The sequence below is a fragment of the Panthera tigris genome, chromosome X (assembly GCF_018350195.1).
Source record: "Panthera tigris isolate Pti1 chromosome X, P.tigris_Pti1_mat1.1, whole genome shotgun sequence".
In the NCBI taxonomy this organism is placed as follows: domain Eukaryota; kingdom Metazoa; phylum Chordata; class Mammalia; order Carnivora; family Felidae; genus Panthera; species Panthera tigris.
Genome location: NC_056677.1, coordinates 22,798,568 through 22,822,422, shown reverse-complemented (window position 1 = coordinate 22,822,422; position 23,855 = coordinate 22,798,568). Strand labels below are relative to the sequence as shown.

Sequence of the window (23,855 nt, the reverse complement as noted above, 5' to 3'; positions counted from 1 at the left end):
TTAATTGAAATGTTTAACTTTAAAAAATTAATGTTTTTTTGATATAGATGGATTTATAATTACCCATATTGTCCTTCATTTTCTATTTTTCCAATCTTTTTATTTAATTTTTTGTTCCTTCTTTTGTGTTTATTATTATTATTTTTTATTTTTTGAGTTTATTTACTTACTCTTGAGAGAGAGAGAGAGAGAGACCAGGTGAGGGGCAGAGAGAGAATCCCAACGTGGGGCTTGAACTCACAAACCACGAAATCATGATCAGAGCTGAAATCAAGAGTTGGAGGTTTAACTGACTGAGCCACCCAGGTGCCCCACATTTTGTGTTTACTGAATAATTTTTGTTTTGCAATTTAAATGCTTCCTTTGGATTTTTACCTGTGGCATTTTAAAAACACGAATGCCCATATATTTTTTGACTCTGTTTTGCTTTAAGAAATGGAGTTTATGGCCCCTCCCAGGATTCTGGGCCAGCCTTAGTGACTTGTAACCAATAAAATGCAGTCCTTCGGTCAGTACACAAATTGCTAGGCTTACATTCCAGTCAATTGCCATTAGCAACTGTCACCAGCGGAGGGCGCCATATTGGCCCTCTGGTCCTGGATCTTCATTCACACTCTGGTTCTGTTTTCACCGCGTGCTCGTAGCAACAAATTACAGTTTTCCAGCACTAAATAGTCTCAGGTTTGTTTACATGACTGTCTTACTTAACTCTCAATTTGGAAGAATAATTTTGGTAGATACAGAACTCTGGGTTGACAGTTTTAATTTTTCTTTCAGCATTGGGAAGATTTTTATTTTTCTCCTGTTCTCTATGGATTCTTCTGAGAAGGCAGCTATCTTTTAAATCATTTTTGGGGGATAGGTAATGTATATTTCTCAGATGTTTTTAATTGTTCACTGATATTCTTTATATTTCATATAGATGCTAATCTAATGTATAATTTAATAATATATTTCCAAATTTCAATACATATATCATCAATCCAAATTACTCCTTTTTTCTAAATAAAAATAAAAATTTGATTGACAATATCGATAAACCATAGCAAAGCAGATCTCCCATAGGAAAAAAAAAATACTCAATTTTTATTTCTTATTGAATATGTGTCACATCTACAAATTATATACAAATAAAATAAGCACCTTCCTAAGTAAAGTAGCAAAATTTTTATAATTGCTCATCTGTGTGTGATGTCGACATGCATGAGAAAATATTTGAGCAGAGATTAAAATCCTTTATGAAGAGTAATAAAGTAACATTTGAATTATTTACAGCAAAATACTTGTTTTGGCAAATCATATCCTCTATCTGAAACTATTTATGTCAATACAGCACACATAGTACTATAGATATAGTAATATTAATTCAGTAAAGGCAATATATAGAACATAACAGGAAGCAACAACAGTATCTGCATATATAGTTTTAATATATAAATTTTTGTTATTTCAAATAATTATAAAATGATAAGTAGGTTAGTAAGATACAACAGTTTATATAAACATAAATGTAAATTGTCATTAAATATGCTTAATAATTAGTGCAAATTTAATAACAAGATAATCTTTATCTTAATGGCAGATTATCAAGGAATTATGAAATGGTACTTGGCTTTTGAAAATTAATTTTGCATTTTTAGCAACTTCTTTTTTTATATATACTTTTTAAAATGTGAATTTGCCTTTTAGGACTGTATCCAACACAGCTACTCACAGTTGAGTATAAACGTATATTTACAAAATTGGCAAAGGAGCTATTTTTTAATAAATTATATTGTGTTCATTCCATGGATATGATGAACCTTTACAACGAATGAAATAGGTCTTATTAATTACAAGTGATAACTCCATGACATATTGCTAATAAAAGAGAAAGCAAATTATAATTTCACATATGTACACACATTTATAAGTATATTCTTGATGTAAATGCATATTTATGTGAATATATGTCTGTATACACATTTTATTGATAATCATTGTTAATTCTGAGAAAAACATGCATCTGCATTTTTTAAAGCTTTACACTGAGTGTACACTGAATTTACAAGTAGTAAAAGAAAAATTTAAAAATAGTCACATGGTGGCATATCACTAGTGATTTTTTTTTAACCTCTCTTTTTTTTCCTTTATGGTAGTACAGAATAGGTAAGAAGTCATGCTGAAAACATGTTAGAAACGAGAAATAAAAATATAACAAGTTTTATGGAGAAAATAATTTAATCATGGTCCAATTTTAAAAAGCTGTTCTCTAATTAGTCAAGATCATTAAATTGATTAAATTACTTAAGGTCATTAATTAGGTCATTATGCTAGGGACCATGGGTAAAACTGGCACAAATAATGCTCTTTTTATTGTTTCCCTTGGATTAAATGTCAAGTGTATTGTCAAGTTTATCTTATATTTTGGGGTCTTGAATACCATGATTTCAGACACAAAAAGTGACAAGAGTATTCTGACTCAAAATTCATTTGAAAAAGTGTTTAGAAAAAGCCTTAAAAATGTATCCTTGTCTGTGGAGTTTTTGTGCCATTTCTTATATGTATATGAAAAGTTGATTGAGAATTGTTATTCTCAGAAAAATGTGTATATTATGTTTAACTCTTTGGTGTCCATCAATCTTGATGAATTATTAACTCTAATACATGAACTTCAGGTTGTTTTGAGAGACTCTAGAAATAGGTGATCTGTGAATAAAGGCGGGTTCATTTTGTTGTTTGTTGATCCCTTTTTTCTTCTTTTTCTTATATTATTGCCCTAAATTTTCCCTAAAATGGTGAATACAAGTGGTGATAATAGATATCCTGGTCTTTATTTTGATATCAGGGAGTTTTTCAGTATTTCATCATTAATTATATACGCTACACTACAGTTTTCTAAGCTTCTTTAAACATCATAATTGTGTGGTTAATTATATCAAATAGTTTTTCTGTATCTCCTGATATAATGACATAATTTTGTTCTTTTGTTTGTCAAGGTTGCTTGATTTGAAAATGTTAAACTAAGAAACCTTTCTTATGTTAAACACAAGTTAAACCTTTCTTGTGTTCTTGTTCCTTGTGTATTATAGTTGAATTCTCTTTGGATTCTGTTTGTCAAACATAAGGTTTTAACTTATTTCTTAGTGTTTGTCATGAGGCATAAATAACTTTGATTTTCTTTTCCTATAATGATCTTATCAGTTTGATAACAAGTTTATAGAGGTCTTATAAAATATTTTGGCCAGAGTTTTTTACCTTTTCTCTCTTGTGGAAGAGGTTGTTTAAGACTGCAGCTCCTGGGTGGCTCAGTTGGTTGAGCATCTGACTCTTGGTTTTGGCTCAGGTCATGATCTCAGGGTTCATGGGTTTAAGCCCCTGAGTGTGCCGTTTTAATGTAATCATTAAAGTGCAAAATCTCACCATGGTTCCGTGGTTTGAAATATTAATGCGGAATACTAGGCTACAGAAAATTCAGTAGTTGGGTTATCATATACCCAAATACTCATAAGTGATAGGATCATAGGAACTCAGATTTTAGCATATAAAGTGCAGCTGTCACAAGCCATCAACCTATCTTTAATTTCCTAGTAGAATATCTTCACCAAGATACTCTACAGCTTCTATTTGAACTTTAGTGGCAGGAAGCCACAATTTTCAGAACTATTCTTAACATTCAACAGTAGGTTTAATCATAGCTCTTCTAATCAGTATGCAGTGGTACCTCACTGTAGCTCTGAATTGTCTGAATATGCAAATGGTATCATTCTTTCTTTGGTAGGTATTCCCCATCAATGGAGTAAATGGATCACAAGCCGGAGAGTAATCTTTTCCTTCCCATTTGTGCTTTTGCATGTGTGGCTGTTTTTTATTGCATGCTGGATTTTCTGTTTGAAATACCACTAAAGTGATTGGCGCTTCTCAATGAATATTTCTTCCTGCATTGAGCATTTGATTTTGCTTCTGAGAGGCAATGAGTACGTGGGCAGTTCATGTCATGGCAATTAGAGAAGTCATTCTTCTCAAGCTGTATCTCAGTTTTTGTGAGAGGTTTTCCTATTTCTGGTTCATAGAGATATTTATGGCATAGCTTCCTAGGGATGTCAAATGGACCCCTGGATTGTGAGCTAGAGCCTTTCTCCTTCATGTACCTTCAGTTCCAGCCCACTCCTTGAGCTGGTGAGACTGCTGGAAGCCCTCCCTACTCAGCTGTTTAGTTTTCCCGCTGTAGCTTTTTGCTTAGCACCTTGGCTTCATGATCCCCCCCTTTACATAAGCATATACCTTGAGGGGAAGAGAGACACCAAATTTGGGTCTCCTCACTTAGATTTCTTTTCTGCAATCTTGTCTCTTCAAATGCTTATCCCTTCTGTTTGTGGTGCCTTTGAATATCTTTAATGTCTTCTAGCTTTCCTAGTTTGTTTTTGTTTTTGATTTTGTTTTCCAGCAGAAAATTTGGGCTGATAGAACTGCTTAGTTACTACTGAAAGGAGACAGGTACATATATACTTTTTTTTTTAGAATAATTTTTTATAGTTTTTATTCCTCCTGGATCTTATTAATTCAATCTTTCTATCAGCAAGATAATTTTTTTAAGGCCAATGATCTTTTTTTTTCCAATATATGAAATTTATTGTCAAATTGGTTTCCATACAACACCCAGTGCTCATCCCAAAAGGTGCCCTCCTTAATACCCATCACCCACCCTCCCCTCCCTCCCACCCCCCATCAACCCTCAGTTTGTTCTCAGTTTTTAAGAGTCTCTTATGCTTTGGCTCTCTCCCACTCTAACCTTTTTTTTTTTTCCTTCGCCTCCCCCATGGGTTTCTGTTAAGTTTCTCAGGATCCACATAAAAGTGAAAACATATGGTATCTGTCTTTCTCTGTATGGCTTATTTCACTTAGCATAACACTCTCCAGTTCCATCCACGTTGCTACAAAGGGCCATATTTCATTCTTTCTCATTGCCACGTAGTACTCCATTGTGTATATAAACCACAATTTCTTTATCCATTCATCAGTTGATGGACATGTAGGCTCTTTCCATAATTTGGCTATTGTTGAGAGTGCTGCTATAAACATTGGGGTACAAGTGCCCCTATGCATCAGTACTCCTGTATCCCTTGGGTAAATTCCTAGCAGTGCTATTGCTGGGTCATAGGGTAGGTCTATTTTTAATTTTTTGAGGAACCTCCACACTGTTGTCCAGAGCGGCTGCACCAGTTTGCATTCCCACCAACAGTGCAAGAGGGTTCCCGTTTCTCCACATCCTCTCCAGCATCTAGTCTCCTGATTTGTTCATTTTAGCCACTCTGACTGGCATGAGGTGATATCTGAGTGTGGTTTTGATTTGTATTTCCCTGATGAGGAGCGACGTTGAGCATCTTTTCATGTGCCTGTTAGGCCAACAATCTTCTGAAGAGTGGGTCTTTCCCGATCTTATTTGGTTAATGTACTCCAGTTAAATTTTTTCATTGATTACCTAAATGCTTCGCTAGTTCCCAACATGTACCAGATATGAATTATGTAGTAGAGGTTTATAATTTTACTAGGTATAGCCCAGTGAAACACAAATAAAGAAATATGGATTATATTATAAAAGATAAGATTTGTGGCAATTTTTAAAGCTACAGTAGTCTAAAATGTTACCTGTACCATTTCATATTCTGTTTACTGGTCTCTCTAGAGGTTGCATACAAAACCTTTACTTATCTTGGTCTAGTTAGAGTTAACAAAATACCAAATTATGTACATGCCATCTCACAATAAGAAAGCCTTTTACCCCCTTTTCCTTGTGGTCTTTTTGTCATATATTAAAATTTTATTAAAAAGTGGTTATTGATGTTTATTATTTTTTCCTTTAATTTTCTTAAAGTACATTTTATGTTCAGCTAAGTATATGAATCTTGAGCTTATGTTTGAGTGAATTTTTCAAATCATATATTTTACCTACAGAATGCTATTTACATTTTTGCATAAAAATGTGCATTTTTACTCTCTGCTTTCCTATCTGATTTGTTCTTTGACATATTATTTATGTGATCCACATTGGTTTCATTTCCCCTTATTTTTAAGTTTTCCAAATTTCTATCAGTTGTTTTTTTAACAGCTTTCTTGAGGTATAATTGATAATTAAAAAAACTGCACATATTTAATATATACAATTTGATGGGTTTGAGCATATGCATATACCTGTAAAACAATCACTGCAATCAAGGTAATAAAGATACCATCTAATTTCCATCCATTGTGTCAGAAAACATACTTTGTTTTGTTTTAGTCATTTTAAAACTTTTGATATTTGTTCTATGGCCCAGCATTACATTTTTGTGTTATTACCGTAGTGGTTTCTCTATGGTTTAAAATAGAAATCTTAATTTATTAGAATCTCCTTCAGATTTACATTAAATTAATTCCAGTAAAATATAGATCATTTATTCCTAGATAGCTTTTTCATTTTTCTATTATTGTTATACATGTTATGTTGATATGTTATACACCCAACATTACATTGTTATATGTTATAATAATTATTTTGTATAATTTTATATCTGTTTAAGAAGCTAGAGGAAAGGGGAGCAAATTGTGTTTATATATTTTTTTATATTAAACTTTGTATGTACTGTTTCTGAAACATGTACTGTTCATGTCTTCCTGTGAATTTGTGGTACTATATGGTTTTATTTCTTTATTCCAATATGGATTAACACCTCCCTCTCTTGTGTTCTTATTGTCAAATATATTTTATTTGTATATGTTATATGACCACAATACAGTTTTATAATTAGAAGATGATAATTTTGTAGATACTGTTCTGTGAAGTTGCCTTTTAAGTCGGTTATAACATGAAAGGAGCATCAATATTTAATTATACTAGGCATTATCATTACCTACATAGTTATTTTACTAGAGGACTTTCTTTTTTCCATTTTAATTGCTGTCTGATATCACTTCTTTCCGGCCGAAGAACTTCCTTTAGAATTTCTTATATTGCAGGATTTATAGCAACACATTTTCTTTGCATATCTCAGAGTTTTTGTTGTTGTTGTTAAAAACTGGCCATGTTAGATAATATAATAGAGGAAATCTGTAGACTGATTGCCCCACCTGGCTTTTTGTTTGTTTGTTTGTTTGTTTTGTTGTGTGATGACAAGACTGGACTGGTTAACTTTTTTTTTAAGTGTATTTTTTAATTCATTCTGAGGGAGAAAGAGAGAGAGAGAGAGCACATGGTAGGAGGGGCAGAGAGAGAGGAGAGACAGAATCCCAAGCAGTCTCCATGCTGTGCTATTAGCACAGAGCCTGATGCAAGGCTTGAACCCACGAAGTAAGAGATCATGACCTGACCCAAAATCAGGAGTTGGTCGCTTAACCGACTGAGCCACCCAGACGCCCCAGGGCTGGACTAATTACATGTATCCTGTTTCCACTGCAGTGTGTAGCTTTTGATACCATTGCTCAGATTTTTCCCCATTAAAAAAAAAAATCTGTCAGCAAGGCCTCTTAGGAACCCTCCTCTGGTCAGTATAAGATGTTTATTGGTCAAATGTTTTATAGTTAGGTCCTTGAACCAGTAAGACTTCTGTGGTTTGGAAACTACTTTCACAGTCCTGGGTTTAAAATTGTATCTTTTATTTCAGCATTGAAAACAGTCTACTCCATTTTGCTGGTTTTCTATGAATCCTGTTGAGAAGGTAGCCATCATTTAAGTCATTGTTCATGGATCAGTAATATATTTTTATTTCTCAAAAAATTTTGGTGGACATAATTTATTCACCTCATTAATATTATTTATATTTGATATAGATGTCAAATATGATGTTTACTAATAAAAGTCTTCAAAAACTTCAGTAGCTTTTATGTCAATCTGAATTATTCCATTTGTATAAATAAAAGGATAATTTATTTGACTGACATGAGAAATAAACCAGAGCAAAAGCAAAAATACAGCTGGTATGAAAAATAACAAAAGCCAGAAACATAACATTTTATTTTATATTTAATTCATAAAAATATCTGCACCTAGGGGCGCCTGGGTGGCTCAGTCAGTTAAGCATCTGACTCGATATGGGCTCAGGTCATGATGTCGCAGTCATGGGATCAGAGGGAGCAGAGCCTGCTTGGGATTCTCTCTCTCCCTCTGTCTCTCTGACTCTCCCCAGCTTGGGTGCACACTCCCTCCCCCCCACCCAAAATAAATACATAAACTTAAAAAAAAAGATATCTGCACATAAATGCAAAATAAAACACATTCCTCTGCAAAATATCAAAATGGTTTGCTACTATTATTGCTAATATGTTGTGACTTGGATGAGAAATTGAATGAGAACAGCCAGAGTCTCTTGATAAAGAATAATAAAGTGACTCTTGTATTGCCTATTGCAAAGTATTTTATATCTATAGCTGTCATGTAACAAACTGTCATGCTTTGGCAAAACATAATCTATAGTAGAAGTGATTTATATAAATATAGTAAATATCAGAACCAGTCACTGATAAGCAATATAGAGAACATAAAGAAAATAATGAGAAGATATGCACAAGAATATGTATAGGTTTAATATATAATAGATTCGATATTCAAATAATTATATAATAATTGACTAACAAATGGGTTTAGCAGATGCATCTAAGTGTATACATAAACTAAGTATAAATTGGCAATTACTCTATTAAATATGTTTAATACTTAGAGAAAGTTAAATTCATGTTAAGATACTTCTTTGTCTTGATAGCAGCTTATTCAAGGGATATAAAATTTCCCTGGCTTCTTGGTGGTAATTTGGCCTTTGTTTTTTCTTTTATTACCAATTTTAAAATTTACCTACACTTTCCACAGTAATTTGCTTTCTAGTACTGCATCTGACACATTTGCTCACAAATGTGTGTGAAAGTGTGGGTACAAAAGAGGCAAAACTGCTGTTGCTGAATAAATTACGCTTTGTGCCGTAGATACGGTACACCTTTTGTGACCAATAAGGAAGAACTATATAATTTATAGAAGAAAATTTCAAAATCAATTGCCAAACAAAAAAAGCAAATTATAAGTTACTTTCAGATACGTGAAAATGTAGAAATACATTATTTATGTGAATACATATTTATGTGTATATCTGCTAATGTATACACTTTGTTGCTAATCATGGTTACCTCTGGGAGGGAATATATGTCTGCATTTTTGAAGATTTTTTACAGAGCACACAATCAATATATGCATAATTAATAAATGGTAAATCGAAGAAATAGAAATAAGATGGCATGCATCTTGCTTTTTTCCCCTTTTTTTGAGTTAGTGCACAACAGAATAAGAAGTTGTGCTTAAAAACAAGAGAGAAAATAGTTCCATTGGCATTGGATGTCAAGAGTGTTTTAAAATCTTATATTCAGTGGCTTCTGTTACCATGATCACAGCGAAAACGGTAACAATGATTAGGGTTATAATGACTCTCAAAGTTTATCTGATAAGTTTATAGAATAAACCTCAAAGATAAAAGCTTGCCCTGTGGAGTTTTTGTGCCATTTCTAAGGATAAATATAAAAAGTTTAAGAATTGTTTTTCTCAGTAATGTGTGTTTATGTTTCATTGTATGGTATTCATCAATCTTGCTAAATCTTCAGCTTATTAATTTTAATACATTGCTTACAGGTTATTTTTAGTTAGTCTGGAAACATAAACACATAATCTGTGAAAAATGGCAGTTTTCTTTCTTCCTTTCCAATTTAGGATCTTTTAAATATTTTCTTGTATTTCCCTGATTAGGACAACCATAAATTGTTAGTAGAGCTAACAACAGTAGAAATCCTTGTGTCTTTTCTGATCTCAGGACTCCAGTTTTTCAGTATTTCATTCCTAAGTATGTTTGCTGCAATATTCTCAATTTTCATTTTGGGGTTTTGTTTTAAATTTTAACTGGGTGGTTAATTATGTCAGATGGTTTCTCTGTATCTATTGCAATAGTTCATGATTTTCTTCCTTTGTTTTCTTAAAGTGCTTTGATTTCAAGATGTTAAACCCACAAGAATTCATTCTTGGATTAACCTCAGTTTATACAATGTGTTTTATACTTGATGCATTCTTGATTCCATTTTTCAAACGTAAGTTGTTTTCTGCATTTGGTTATATGAGATACAAGCTTTGCGTTTTACTTTCTGACCTTATCTTCGTCAGTTTGGTGTAAAGTTTATGAGGGTCTCCTAGAACATTTTGGGGAGTGTTTTTGCATCTTGTGAGAGAGTTTATGTATGATTGTTGTTATTTCTTTCTTGTCATGTGGTAACGATCAGGAATTTAGACACTAGGCCATGGAATTCATTTGTAATAGGGATTTTCATTATAGACACAATTTACCTAATAATTACTACTGAAATGTCTTCATTTTTAATGTTTATTTATTTTGAGAGAGAGAGAGAGAGAGAGAGGGAGAGAGAGAGCACACATTAGCAGGGAAGGGGCAGAGAGAATGGGAGAGAGAGAATCCCAAACAGGTTCCACACTGACATCACAGAGACCAACATGAGGCTTGATCTCATTAACTGTGAGATTATGACCTGAACTGAAATCAAGAGTGGGGCACTTAACTGACTGAGCCACCTAGGTGCCCCAGGACTACTGAGATTTCTTATGATTTAAAAAATTTATACATCATCTCATACAATCTCAAATTTATTAGTATGCGTTTAAAAATAATATGTATTCATCTCTAGAATCTATAGTAATGATCTCTTCTACATTTATTGATAATGTGTGTCTTTAAATTTGTTGATAAATCTTGCAAGGAGTTTTACATTTTTCTTCCATATTTTTTTGAGATATAATTGACAAAAGTGTCTATATTTAGGGTGTACAGTGTGATGTTGATATACGTAAACATTGTGAAATGATTACCACAATCAAGTTAATTATTTTATTCTATTAAAAAAAAATCTTCATGATTTGCCGGTCTTCTCTTTGCAGTCTTTCAGAATCTATTCACTGATCTTAATTTTGTTGTTTCATGTTTTTTAATTATCATTAGTAGAAAATGCTACTTTTAAAAAATTTTTTGAGGTGGGTACCAGGGCCTAAATTGTTAATATTTCTACCTGTGCAGTTAATGCTGTAAATTTTCCTTTAGACATATAGGTAACGTAACGTAATGTAAGGTAATGTAAATATCCATGTGACCCACCTTTCCAAGTTTCCCTGTGGCACACTCATATTCCCTTTCTGCCTATGCTGCCCAAATTCTCCCCTTCTGCTCATGATGTGTACATTCTTGTACAGGTCTTTATACGTGTACTTTCATTTGTTTAGAAAAACTTCAAAGAATGGATTGTTGAATCACATGATTAGGGTCTCTTTAATTTATTTTACAATGTGACAAATATTTTGCAACACGATTATATCACTTTATACCCAAACAGCAGTGTGAATGTCTCAGTCACTTTACATTATAGTTAGCACTTGTTAGCTCAGTATTTTTTAACTGTGGCCCTTCTAGTTAAGTGTGCAGTGGTATCTCACTGTCATCCTGAGCTGCATCCTCTAACCAAGTCTTAATCCTTTCTTTTCCAGGCATCCCCAGTAAATGGAGAAAACCTATCAAAGGCCTTATGTTATTCCCTCCCATTTATACTTTTGCGTATATGGTTACTTTTATTGCTTGATAGATGTTCTGTATGATGTACTACAGAAATAACTATAGGCTCAGGGTGATTTTTTCCTCCTGTAGGGAGGATTTCTTTTGCTATTCAGAGGCAGTTACTTATGGAAAGTTGTTTTCTTCCTTGAGATCTTTTGAAACTGGGTCTCATATTTTACAAGGTGTTTTCTGTTTATTTCTGGTTCATGTGGACATTTAAGGCATGGCCCCTCAGGGATGTTAAAAGAACACATGAGGTTTGTTTGGTTTCATTAGCCTTCCGCCTTGTTGGACCCTAAGTTCTATGTGTATCCGCTGACATGGTGAGAGTATAGGAAAGTCTACCTGCTCAGGGACTTAGCGGCTTTATTTCTACTTTCTGCTTAGTGCCTTGAATGTTCACTCACCTCTTTGGAATTTGCAAATACAATGTAGGGGAAAGTGCCACTACACTGGGATCTCACTCCCTGGGCTTTTCTTCTTCCTGAGGTCCTGTGCCTTCCACGCTTATTGCCTTGAGTTTGTGGTGTTTTGAAGAGGTATCTTTTATATATTTCCAGCTTTCCCAGTTTTTCTCAATAGGTTGTTTGAGCTAGTTGGCTATTACAAGAAACCAGTATTTTCCCTCAAACTGCTTTTTAAAATAAGTTTTAGTTAATAGGTATTTTTCTTCCCATAGCCAACTAATTCCAACTTTATATCAAGATCATAGATAATAATAATTTAGCTTTCTCTTTTTAGGTAACTGTACCCTAATTTGTAGTTATAAGAAAGAACATAGAGATATTCTTGTATCCTTTACCCACTTTCACCCAATGTTAACATCTTATAAAACTGTATACAGTATCTCAACCAAGATGTTAACTCTTCTACAGGCAAGGCACAGGGCATTTTTTATTGCTGCAAGAATCCCTGGTGTTTCCTTTTTATAGGCCAGCCCCTCCCTCCCTGTCCCTTTGCCCATCTCTGACTTCTGAGAAGTAATATGTTCTTCATTTCTGTAATTTTTCATTTAATGAGTATTTTATGAATGGAATCATTCTTTATTTGACCTTTGGGATTGGCTTTTTTTTTTCATTCAGCATAATTATCTGGAGATTCATCAAGGTTGTTGAGTGTATAAATGGTTTGTTGTTGTTGTTTTTACTGAGAATTCCATGGTATGGATGTACCACATTTTGTTTAATCATTCACTCTTAAAGACATCTGGGTGTTTCCAGTTTTTAGCTTTTACAGAAAAAGCTGTGATAAACATTTCAGTACATGTTTCCTTGTGAACATGAATCTTCGTTTCTCTGGGATAAATACTCAAAAATACTATTTCTATGTCATATGGTATTTGCATGTTAAGTGTTTATTGGAATAGCCTAACTTTTTCAGAATGGCTGCGTTTTACATTGTAACAAGCAGGATATGAGTTTGTCTGCATACTTGCTAGAGTTTTGCTGTATAACTATTTTTTATTTCACCCATTCTAAAATCTAGGCATATAGTGATATCTCATTAAGATTTTATTTTTCATTTGCCTAATGACTGTGATGTTAAACATATTTGCATGTGACTCTTTGCCATATGTATATCCTCTTTGGTGAAATTTCTGTTCATTTATTTTGACCTTTTCCTGTTGGATTTTTTAAAATGTGGGTTATATGTTATAGATACTCATCCTTGGTCAGATAGATACATGGCTTGTAAATGATTCCTTCCAGTATGTAATTTGTTGTTCCCAGTTACTTAACAGAAGGTATAACTGCCAGCATAGCACAAGTTTTAAATTTTGATGAAGTCTAACTTATTAATTTTCCCTTTTATGGAGTGTACATTTGGTATCCATTCTATCCACTCTGCTTAGCCCTAGGACCTGAATGTTTCTATCCTATTTTATTTCCTTTCTATATGTTTTATAGGTTTTATTCTACATTTTGATCTATGATACATTTTCAGTTGACTTATTTTGTATGAGGTGTGAACTTTAGATTGCAGCTCTATTTTGAACCTATGTGTATCCAATTATGATAGCACAGTGTTTGAACAGAATTATTTCTCAACTGAATTGCTTCTGCAGCTTTAAAAAAATAAATTAGCCATACTGCATGTGGCTATTACTAGGTTCCCATTCTGTTTCATTGATCTAGGTGTCTAGTTCTCTATTAATACCACAGTTTCTTGAATATTATATTGAATGTTGGATATTTATTAAATATTATACCTGTATAGTACATCGTGAAAATGATTGGAGTGATTCCTCCAACTTTATTCTATTTCAAAATTTTGTTAGGTGTTCCAGTTCCATTTTGTGTTCATTTCAATTATAGAATGCTCTTGTTAATATCTATAAAATACATTGTTAGGATTTATTTAGGAATTACATTAAACCTATATATCATCTTGGGGAGTATTTAAATTTTTACTAAGTCTTAAATCTTCCAATCCATGAGCATGTTATGTGTCTCCATTTGTTTAAAAATATTCTTTGGTTTCTTCCATCATTATTGTGTAGATTTTAGTAACAAGGCCTATACATATTTTGTTAGATTTGTCTCTAAGTATTTATTTTTTGAAGCAGTTGTAAATTGTATCTTTTTTTTTAATCTCAGCATACACACGATCATTGCTACCATATAGAAATACAGTTGAACTTATATGTTCATCTTGTGTCATGTAGCCTTGCTGATGACACTTATTTAAGAAATTTTTATAGATTCCTTGGGTTTTCTATGTAGACATCATTTAATCTGCAAATAGTAGTAGTTTTATTTCTTCCTTTCAAGTTTATATGCCTTTTATTTCCTTTTCTTCCCTTACTGTCCTGGCTCACCTTCTAGCCCACTTTTGAATAAATATTGTGAAAGTGGGCATACCTGCCTTATTCTTAAACTTAGCAGGAAAGCATTCAGTTTTTAACTGTTATGCATAATGTATATTTTAGATCTTTTGTATATGCTCTTTATTAAGATTAGGAAGTTTCTCTTTATTCCTATTTCTCTGAGAGTTTTTATCATGACTTCTGGGTATTGAATTAATGGTTTTTACTTCAACAACTGGTAAGTTTGTCATTTTCATTCTTTAGCATGTTGATAGGGTAGATTACATTGATGGGTTTTCAAATACTGAATCATCCTTGGATGTCTGAATTTAAACTCACTTGTTTGTGATGCATGCAAATTTATGCATCAGAAATTTTATATATTTCTGAGTTCTACTTGCTAATAGTATGTTAAGGATTTTATGTCTGTATTCAGGGATATTAATTAACCTGTCATGGGTTTCTTTCTTCTTTGTCTGATTTTTATACTTTAGTAATACTAGCTTCATGAAATGAACTGGGAAAAGTTTCCTCTTTTATTTGCTGTTTTTTGATTTCTATTTTCGATCTCAAATTTTGATATGTTGTTGTTTTTTTTTTTTTCATTTCTTTCTGTGACTTAAAAAATTTTTTCCTTGATACTCCTTCTTTGACCCATGGATATTTTTGTTTTACGAGTGTGCTGTTTTGTTTGCAAATTTTTGAAGATTTGCTGTTACAGTTTCTATTATTGATTTCTCATTTGATTCTATTATGGTCAGAGAACACGCTCTTCGGATTTCATTTATTTTTAATTTGTTAAGCTTTCTTTTATGCCCCAGGATGTGACTATCTTGGTATATTATTCCATGGATGCTTTAAAAGAATTTGTATTTTGTTGTTGTTTGGTACAACATTCTATGAATATCAATATTAGATCCTGTCAGTTAATATTGTTAATTTCTTCAGTATCTTTGCTGTCTCTGTATATATTTGTTCTATCTGTTGTAGAGAGAGAAAGGTTGACAATTCCAGCTATAATTGTGGATTCATCCATTTCTCCTTTCACTTGTATCAATTTTGCCTCTTACTTTGTAGCTCTGTTTTCTGGGTATTGATACATTTAGGATTACTGTATGATCTTGTTGGATTGAGCATATGTCCTTGTTTTGTATCCATTTCTGTCTCTGGTAATTTTATTTGCTCTGAATTTTGTTTGTGTAATACTATTATTGCTTTTCCTGCTTTCTTTTGATTATAGTTGGCATGATGTATACTTTCCCATCCTTTACTTTCAGTCTACCAAAATTTTATTTATTTATTTATTTATTTATTTATTTATTTAAATTTTTTTTAACGTTTATTCATTTTTGAGAGATAGAGACAGAGTGTGAGTTGGGGAAGAGCAGAGAGAGAGAGGGAGACAGAATCTGAAGCAGGCTCCAGGCTCTGAGCTGTCAACACAGAGCCTGATGTGGGGCTCAAGCTCACAGACTGTAAGATCATGACCTGAGCCGAAGTTGGACACTTAACTAACTGGGCCACCAAGTGCCCCCCAAAATTAGATTTAAACTGAGTTTGCTATAGACAGAAAATGGTTGAGTCTTTTTTTTTTCTTTTTGAGTTCACTCAGCCAGTATCTGTCTTTCAGTTGGTATATGTAGGCCATTTTCATTTAATGTTATTTATATATTAGGACTTATATGTGTATCTTTTTCTTTCTATTCATTCCCCCTATTTTAGCTTTTCTGTTTTCTTTGGTCAACCTTCCCATGGATACTTGAACAGTTTCTTACAATTCAAATTTTACTTACATATACCGTATTTGAATGTATCTTTTTGTATTAGTCTTTTTACTGATTACTCTGGATGTCTTCTATATCTGCTATTTATCAAAAGATTGGTTTTTCTATCATTATGAAAATCTATTGTTATCATTTTACCACTTCTAGTGAAGTCTAGTAATCTTACTTCTTAGAACATCCTTTTTATGTTCCTCACATTTTTAATATACTTATCTTAAATATTTCTTCTGTAGAATCCATAGAATTTTTGTTTCAGCTAAAAACATAATGCAGAAAACTCAAAAGGAGAAAGAAGGTTTATAGTTTTCATCTGTGTATTTCCTTACCTTATTTTCTTCTTTTTTGATGTTTCAGGGTTACTTCTTTTAGCATTCCTTTCTATTTAGAAAACTTCCCTTAGCAATTCTTTTGGGGTATTTTGCTGGCAATCAGTTTCTTTTAGTGTTCCTTAATCTGAAAATACCTTTGTTTTCACTTCAGTCCTGAGATAATTTTACTGATTGTAGGGTTCTGGGTTGACACTTGTTTCTTTTCAGCTCTTGAAAAATGTGCCACTATCTCCTGACTTCCTTGGTTTCTGATGAAAAAATACTCTTAATTTGAATATTTCCCCCTATAGGTAAGCTCTTGTTTCTGTGTTGCTGCTTTCAAGAACTTTTACTGTCTTAAGTTTTTAGAAGTTTGACTGTGATGTTTCTTGGTGTGGATTTTTTCAAGTTTATCCTGATAGGGCTTTGCTAAGCTTCTTGAATGTCTACTTTTATGTCTTTTGAAAAACTGAGAGGGTTTTAGGCATTATTTCTTAGAATATTCTCTCAGGTCCCATACTTTATTCTGTCCTCATGGGATTTGAGTGCCAAGATTGTTAGAATGTTTCTTATGGACCCATAGGTTTCTGAGTCTTAGTTTTGGTAATGTTTTGTTTTTTAAACCCTCATCTGTTTCCTCTCTATTGTTTTGATTGGGTAATTTGGTTTTTTCCTTCAAGATTATTTATTATTTCCTCTGTAATTATGCCACAAAGGAAAAGGCGAAGGCACTGCCTCTTTTGCTGGGTGTGGTAGAGGTCTATGTTCTCCCTTGGCCTCTATTGACTCATGAATTGGGGAAATTCTTGGTTATTGCTGGGTGGCATTGGGAGTTTTGGCTCCCCACTAGACCTTCATTAATTCCTCCCTGATGGAAAAAGTCAGAAATGTCAGCCTACAGCCCCTCATGTAGACTCAACTGACACCATACAGAGTGACTTCTTAGCATGAGCTGTGTTCAAAGTCATTAATCTTTACTACGTCTCCTCTGACAGCACCTCAGCAAGGAAGGGAACAGCATCTCATTAGTTCCCAGGGACTGGAAGTCTAGATTTTCCACATGTTCTCCATTGGCACTGGATTGTAGTGAAAGGCAGGCTCTTTACCACCCAGCAGTTATTAAATTTCAGCTCCCTACTTGAAGCTTGTTGGACACCGTGGGATGGGAGGTTTGAGTTAACTAATTACAATCTGGTAAGAGTAGACTTTTGGTGGTCTGAGTGAAGTTGGAGTATCAGGTTTTTCTGTGGTATGTAGGTAGAGTAGAGCAGTTATTTTTGTTATCATTTAAAGAAATAGTAGAAAATAATCATATATTTAATCACATAATCAGTGAAAGTGGAAGTGTAATTTTTCTGCATATGTAATTCTGGGTTGACATTTTTATTTTTCTTTCAGCATTGGAAAGGCAGTGCTCCATTTATCCAGTTCTCCACTACATACCATTGATTTTTTTATCATCTTCTTGTCATTTTGGTGTGAAGTTCATAGTACTCTCATAATGTAATTGAAGAGTTTTTTTTAATGTTTCTATTATCTGGAAAAGATGGTGCAAGATTAGTGTTTTGTTTTGTTTTTAACTGGAAAATATCAGGTCCTCAGGCATAAGAGTATAGTATCATTGGTAAGAAGGATTTAATTACAGATGTAGTTTATTAAATGGATAGAAAAGTGCTGAGATTTTCCTTTTTTTTTCTTTTTTGTTGAGCTGATTATTTCTTGGAATTTACTGATTGCAGATAACTTCAAAATATCTTCATAACTTTTCTTATGCTATTATGCGTATGTCTCAAGGATCTGTGGTGATAATCCATCCTGCCCTCTTGGTAGTGATAATGTGATATTTGGATATTTTTACACGTGGGGGGGGGGATAAATGTTGTCAAGAGGTTATCATTTTTTGCCCTATTCCAAAAAGAAAACAGTGGCAACACCAAAAAACAACTTTTGGTATCTTATATTTTTGGTGCAATTGTAAATAAGATCAATTCCTTGATATCTCTGCTGCTTCATTATTAGTGTACAAAAATGCAACTGATTTCTGTATGTTGATTTTATTTTTTTTTTTAATTTTTTTTAATGTTTGTTAGTTTTTGAGAGAGACCGCGTGCAAACAGGGGAGGGGCAGAAAGAGAGAGAGAGAGAGAGAAAGAGAGAGAGAGAATCCGAAGCAGGCTCTAGACACCGAACCATCAGCACAGAGCCCAACGCAGGGTTTGAACCCACGAACCGTGAGATCATGACCTGAACCATAGTTGGCCACTTAACCGACTGAGCCACCCAGGTGCCCCTGTACATTGATTATATATTCTGCAACTTTGCTAAATTCATGTATCATCTCTAACACTTTTTTGCTGGAGTGTTTCAGATTTTCATGTAAAGTATCATGTCATCTGCAAAGAGTGAAAGTTTGACTTCTTCCTTTCCAATTTGGATGCCTTTTATTTCTTTGTGCTATCTGACTGCTGAGGCTAGGCCTTCCAGTACTATGTTGAATAACAGTGATGAGAGTGGACATTCCTGTTGTGTTCCTGATCTTAGGGGGAAAGCTCTCAGTTTTTCCTTATGGAGGATGATATTAGCTGTGGGCCTTTCATATATACCTTTTATGATGTTAAGGTATGTTTCTCCTTTCCCTATTTTTTTGAGGGTTTTTATCAAGAAAGAAGGCTATATTTTGTCAAATGCTTTTTCTGCATCAATTGAAAGGATCATATGGTTCTTATCCTTTGTTTTATTAATGTGGTGCATCATGTTGATTGATTTGCGAACATTGAACCAGCCCTGCAGCCAGGAATGAATCTCACTTGATCACAGTGAATAATTCTTTTGATGTACTTTTGAATTTGACTTGGTAGTATCTTGTTGAGAATTTTTGCATGCCATGTTTATCAGGGATATTGGCCTGTAATTCATTCTCCTTGTTAGTGGGGTCTTTGTCTGCTTTTAGAATCAGGGTATTAATGCTGGCGTCATACAATGAATTTGGAAGCTTTCCTTCCATTTCTATTTTTTGGACCAGTTTGAGGAGAATAGGTATTAACTTTTTTTTTAAGGTCTGGTGGAATTCCCTTGGGAAGCCATGTGGCCCAGGGCTCTTACTTGTTGGGAGATTTTTGGGTTAAATAGGTGATGGGCATTAAGGAGGGCACTTTTTGGGGTGAGCACATGTCATGTGTAACGAATGAATCACTGGGTTCTACTCCTGAGGCCAAGACTACACTGCATATTAACTAACTTGAATTTTAAATAATTAATTAATTAATTAATAAAACTTTTGGATTTAAAAATTTTCTGTTTGTAATTTAAAAATGTCATTCATTGATTTTATCATTTTATTTCTTTTATAATTTTGGTTAAAAATCACTGAGTTTTTCAGTTTCTTGAGGTGGATGATCATTTAAAGTTTTCATTGCTTCCTCATTTGGGATTTAATGCTCTACAATTGTTTAGGACACATATTTGGTACATGCTGCACATTTTGAACAGGTTCATTGAGGTATAATTGATTTAAAGTAAATTGCACATCATTAAAATTAACCATAAGTTTCAAGATATGTGTTTATTATGAAACCATCACTGCAATTAAGATAATGCAAATATCCACTTCTCCCCATCAAGATTCCTTGTGAACTTCATATGTCTCCTTTCTGACCTTGCCCCAGCCCTCTACCCTTTCCCATGTTGTAGACATTTTTGTAGGAGTTATTGTGTGTAGATGTAAATTCATTTTTTCTTGAAAACCCAGGAAACAGAATTGCTGGACCACAGGACAGTTGTAGATTTCATTTATTTTTATGGTATGTTAAAGTATTATGTGATGTGAATATACTGTTGTACTCCTTACCAGCAGAATATGAGAATTGCATTTGCTCTGTTTCCTTGTCATCTTTTTGTTATGGTCAGCATTTTTCGTTGTTGCTCATCTCATAGTTGTGTAGTGATATCTCACTGTTGTTCTAAACTGCTTGGTGTAAGCGAGTCTTAGTTTTCTCTGTCTGAACATCCTCACTAAACGGAGAAAATGAATCTCACATGTGATAACGGGTATTCTTTTCCTGCCCATTTCCTTCTTGTGTGTGTGGTTATTTTTTAATGCAGGCTGAGTTTTCTGTATGAAATAGTGTAGAAATAATTGAAGTTTCTGGGTGATTTTATCTTTTTTTAGGGAGCTTGTGGTTTTGAGAGGCAGTTACGATGGGAAGAGTTAATCTAATCATAGTTAGAGACTGAATCCTCTTGAAGCTGCATCTTTGTTTTTGTGTGGAGTTACTTTATGTTCATATTGACGTTAGGACATAGCTCCTTGGGGGCGCCAAATGAACCCTGGTTTGTTTTTCAGAACCTCTCTTTCTTGGTGCATTGTCAGGCCCAGTCTGTGTCCACTGGGTTGGTTGAGACTGCTGGAAGTCCTTCCTGTTCACCTGCTTACCTCCAACTTCCGATTTAATATTCTGGATACTCAGTCACGTCCTTGGAATCAGTAGAAACCTTCAAGGGGAAAACAGTAGCAAATTCGGGTGGATCAAAACACATAGACTTCTCTTCTGAGATTCTGTTTCTTCAAAAGCTTTCTTCCTTGTATTAATATCTTAAAGCTTTCTTAAATTTTCTCAGCAGGATGATTGAGCTAAAGAGGCTGGAGTACCATTAGTAGAAGTGTTTATCTCTACCGAAATTAGTTATTGAAATACTTTGGATCTGTAGGGGTTTTTTTTAATAAAACATTAATACAATCCATATGTCTGTAAGAGAAATAGTTTTTGTTAAGGCAAATGATCTTCCCAAGGAATGCATCTTTTTTTTTTTATCATTTCACATAATTTATTTCAGGTAAATATTTCATTGATTCAGTAAATTTTTCTTCACTTTGCAGCATGTGCCAGGTACAAACTATGTGATGATCATATTTATTGAGGTACAACCTTGTGGGAAACTAAAACAGTAAATAATAAGTATATTATAAAAGATAAATTTTGGAAGAACTAATTATACAGCCATACTAACTATACTACTATCTACAACATGTTTAATTATTGTTCTAGGGACTGGCATACTAATTGTTATCTTATCCTGGTGTGTAGAGTAAGGAAAGCACCACTTGATGTGAATGTATCCTCAAAACACTTTATTTTCTTGAATCCTTTTCCTTTCTTTTGTCATATTTCCTATATGACAGGTATATCCTTTTCATATATTTTCCCATTTTTTAACCATTTATGCCTCAAAGAGATGTATTTGAAAAATAGAGAAAAGGTGTCATATTTGTCCACATATTTTCCCTCTCTAGTCCTCTTCACTCCTTCCCATAGTTTTTCATTTCCATGAGGTACCCTTTTCCTTCAGCCTAAAGACCTTCCTTTAGTATTACTTGTGTTATGGATTGTCCAGCAGCAGTGGCCCCAGGTTTCATTGTGTGAATATCTTATTTCATTCTAGTTTGTAGAGAATTTTTGTGGACATAGTATTCTGGGTTGACAGCTATATTTTTTCTTTCAGAAATGCAAAGATGATGCCCCATTTTCTCCACTTCTGCATGGATAGTCTTGAGAAGGCAGGCATTATTTAAATCCGCATTCCCAGGTAGGCAATTTTCTTTATTTCTCTTAAACTTCCAATTGTTTTTTATTCTTTGGCTCTTAGCATTTTAAGTATGATGTGCCCACATAAATATCTGGTTTAGTTTAACCTGCTTTGCTTCTACTGATCTTGGATCAGCAATTTGACACTATTTCTAAAAACTTAGGAATTTTTAATTTTGATTTCCACATGTTCATATTTAGTATGTAGAAATATGATTGTTTTTTGTGTTTGATCTTGCATCCTGCACCTCTGCTGAAGTCACTTAATTCTAGAAGGATTTTAGTAAATTGATTAGAATTGTCAACAGGGACAATAATGTGTTCTACAAAATGGGATGATTTTAATTCTTCTTTCCAGTATGTATGTATATTATTTATTTCCCTTGACATTTTAATGGCAAGACTTTCCAGTATTATCTACGATAAGTGTGGTGGGAGCAGACTACCTTCCCTTGTTCTTGAAATTAGAGTGCAAGGATCCAGTCTCTCATCATTAGATATAATGTTGGCTGTAGTTTGTTTTTTTTTTTTTTTTAAGATGCTCTTTACTAAATTCTGGTAGATAGTCCCTATTGATATCTTGCTGAGATGTTCTTTTTTTTTAAAAGGAAAGGTTGAATTTTTTAAAATACTTTTTCTGTGTCAATTGTTCAGATCATATGTGGTTTTTTTCTTTATCACGGTGATGAGGAGGAAAGCTGGTAAAAATAAATAAAAAGGGCAGGCAGATGTCTGAGGCTGGATACTCCCCTTGCATGCTTTTGGCTTCTGCGATCTTGCTTTCCTCTTATATCAGCCAGCAACCAGAAGCTTGACTGTACTAGTCCCACCCAACCCAGAAGCACATATGTATAAGAGTTCAGTATACCCCAGCTGGATGCTCAGCCTTTGGAGGTGACTCCTCTGGACCGGCACCGGTGCAAAATAAACAGTCTTCTCTGGTTCCCCGAGTGTATGTCGCTTGTTTCTTCCTGGACACTACGTATTTGCTGTAACATTTTTGGTGCATTGGCCAGGACGCCGATGGCTGCACTGGCACCTTGAGCCACTGTTGTTGGAGGCCAGCAGAGAGGCCACTTATTGTGGGCCCCTGTGACGGAAAAGAAGGCATGCCACTGGTGATTTCTCTGAACCCCGACCCTTGCCGACCCAACAATAGTTGGCCACTGCTGTGCTCAGATTCTAGAGGGAATCAGAAAATTCTGCCAGGATGGGACATCAGATTGGGTAAGTGTCCCCAGGGACCCAAGACCGAATTCAGGCCTACCCTAGAGGCATAAGGGGAGCTTGATAACCTCTGAGGCGACAGTCGCCACACAGGACAGGGAAGTCCTGGGTGGAAGTCTGCAATCTGTGTGAATGTGTGTGTGAGTGCCCGCGCTCCACAATTTCGGCTGTAGAGCCTGAGTGGGTCCTACCCTGCGATTCTGTGACCACCTCATATAGCTCAAGGCAGAATCAGGTCACAGAGGCCTGATCCGAGTCAGGAGTTTATACTGACCTGCCAATGCTAAGAGGTGTTTAAATCCCCATGAGGGGAGTGGCCAGGTGGGCGAAACGACTCTTCCTCATGTTTGCCCTGCGACAACGTACCCTGGGAGGGTCTCCAGTGACCTAGCTACTATCAAACTAAGTTGGTTTTTCCCCTTAGCAAAGCATTAGAATTAATTAAGATAGTAGGGAGTTCCTGGAGAAATGTTTTACTCTGCCATCCTCAAGTATTTGTCAATGGGCTACAGGTTATAAGAAAATTTAGTTCTGTCTACCATTTCCTT

The 23,855-nt window shown here is 34.2% G+C and overlaps 1 long non-coding RNA gene across 1 annotated transcript; it reads left to right on the top strand.

The window, feature by feature from the left end:
• The first annotated feature begins 595 nt into the window (after positions 1-595).
• LOC122235323 lies at positions 596-22,074 on the top strand. Its single transcript, XR_006213382.1, has 3 exons — positions 596-681; positions 778-862; positions 21,998-22,074. It is a non-coding gene; the product is annotated as an uncharacterized LOC122235323 (long non-coding RNA).
• The last annotated feature ends 1,781 nt before the right edge of the window (positions 22,075-23,855 follow it).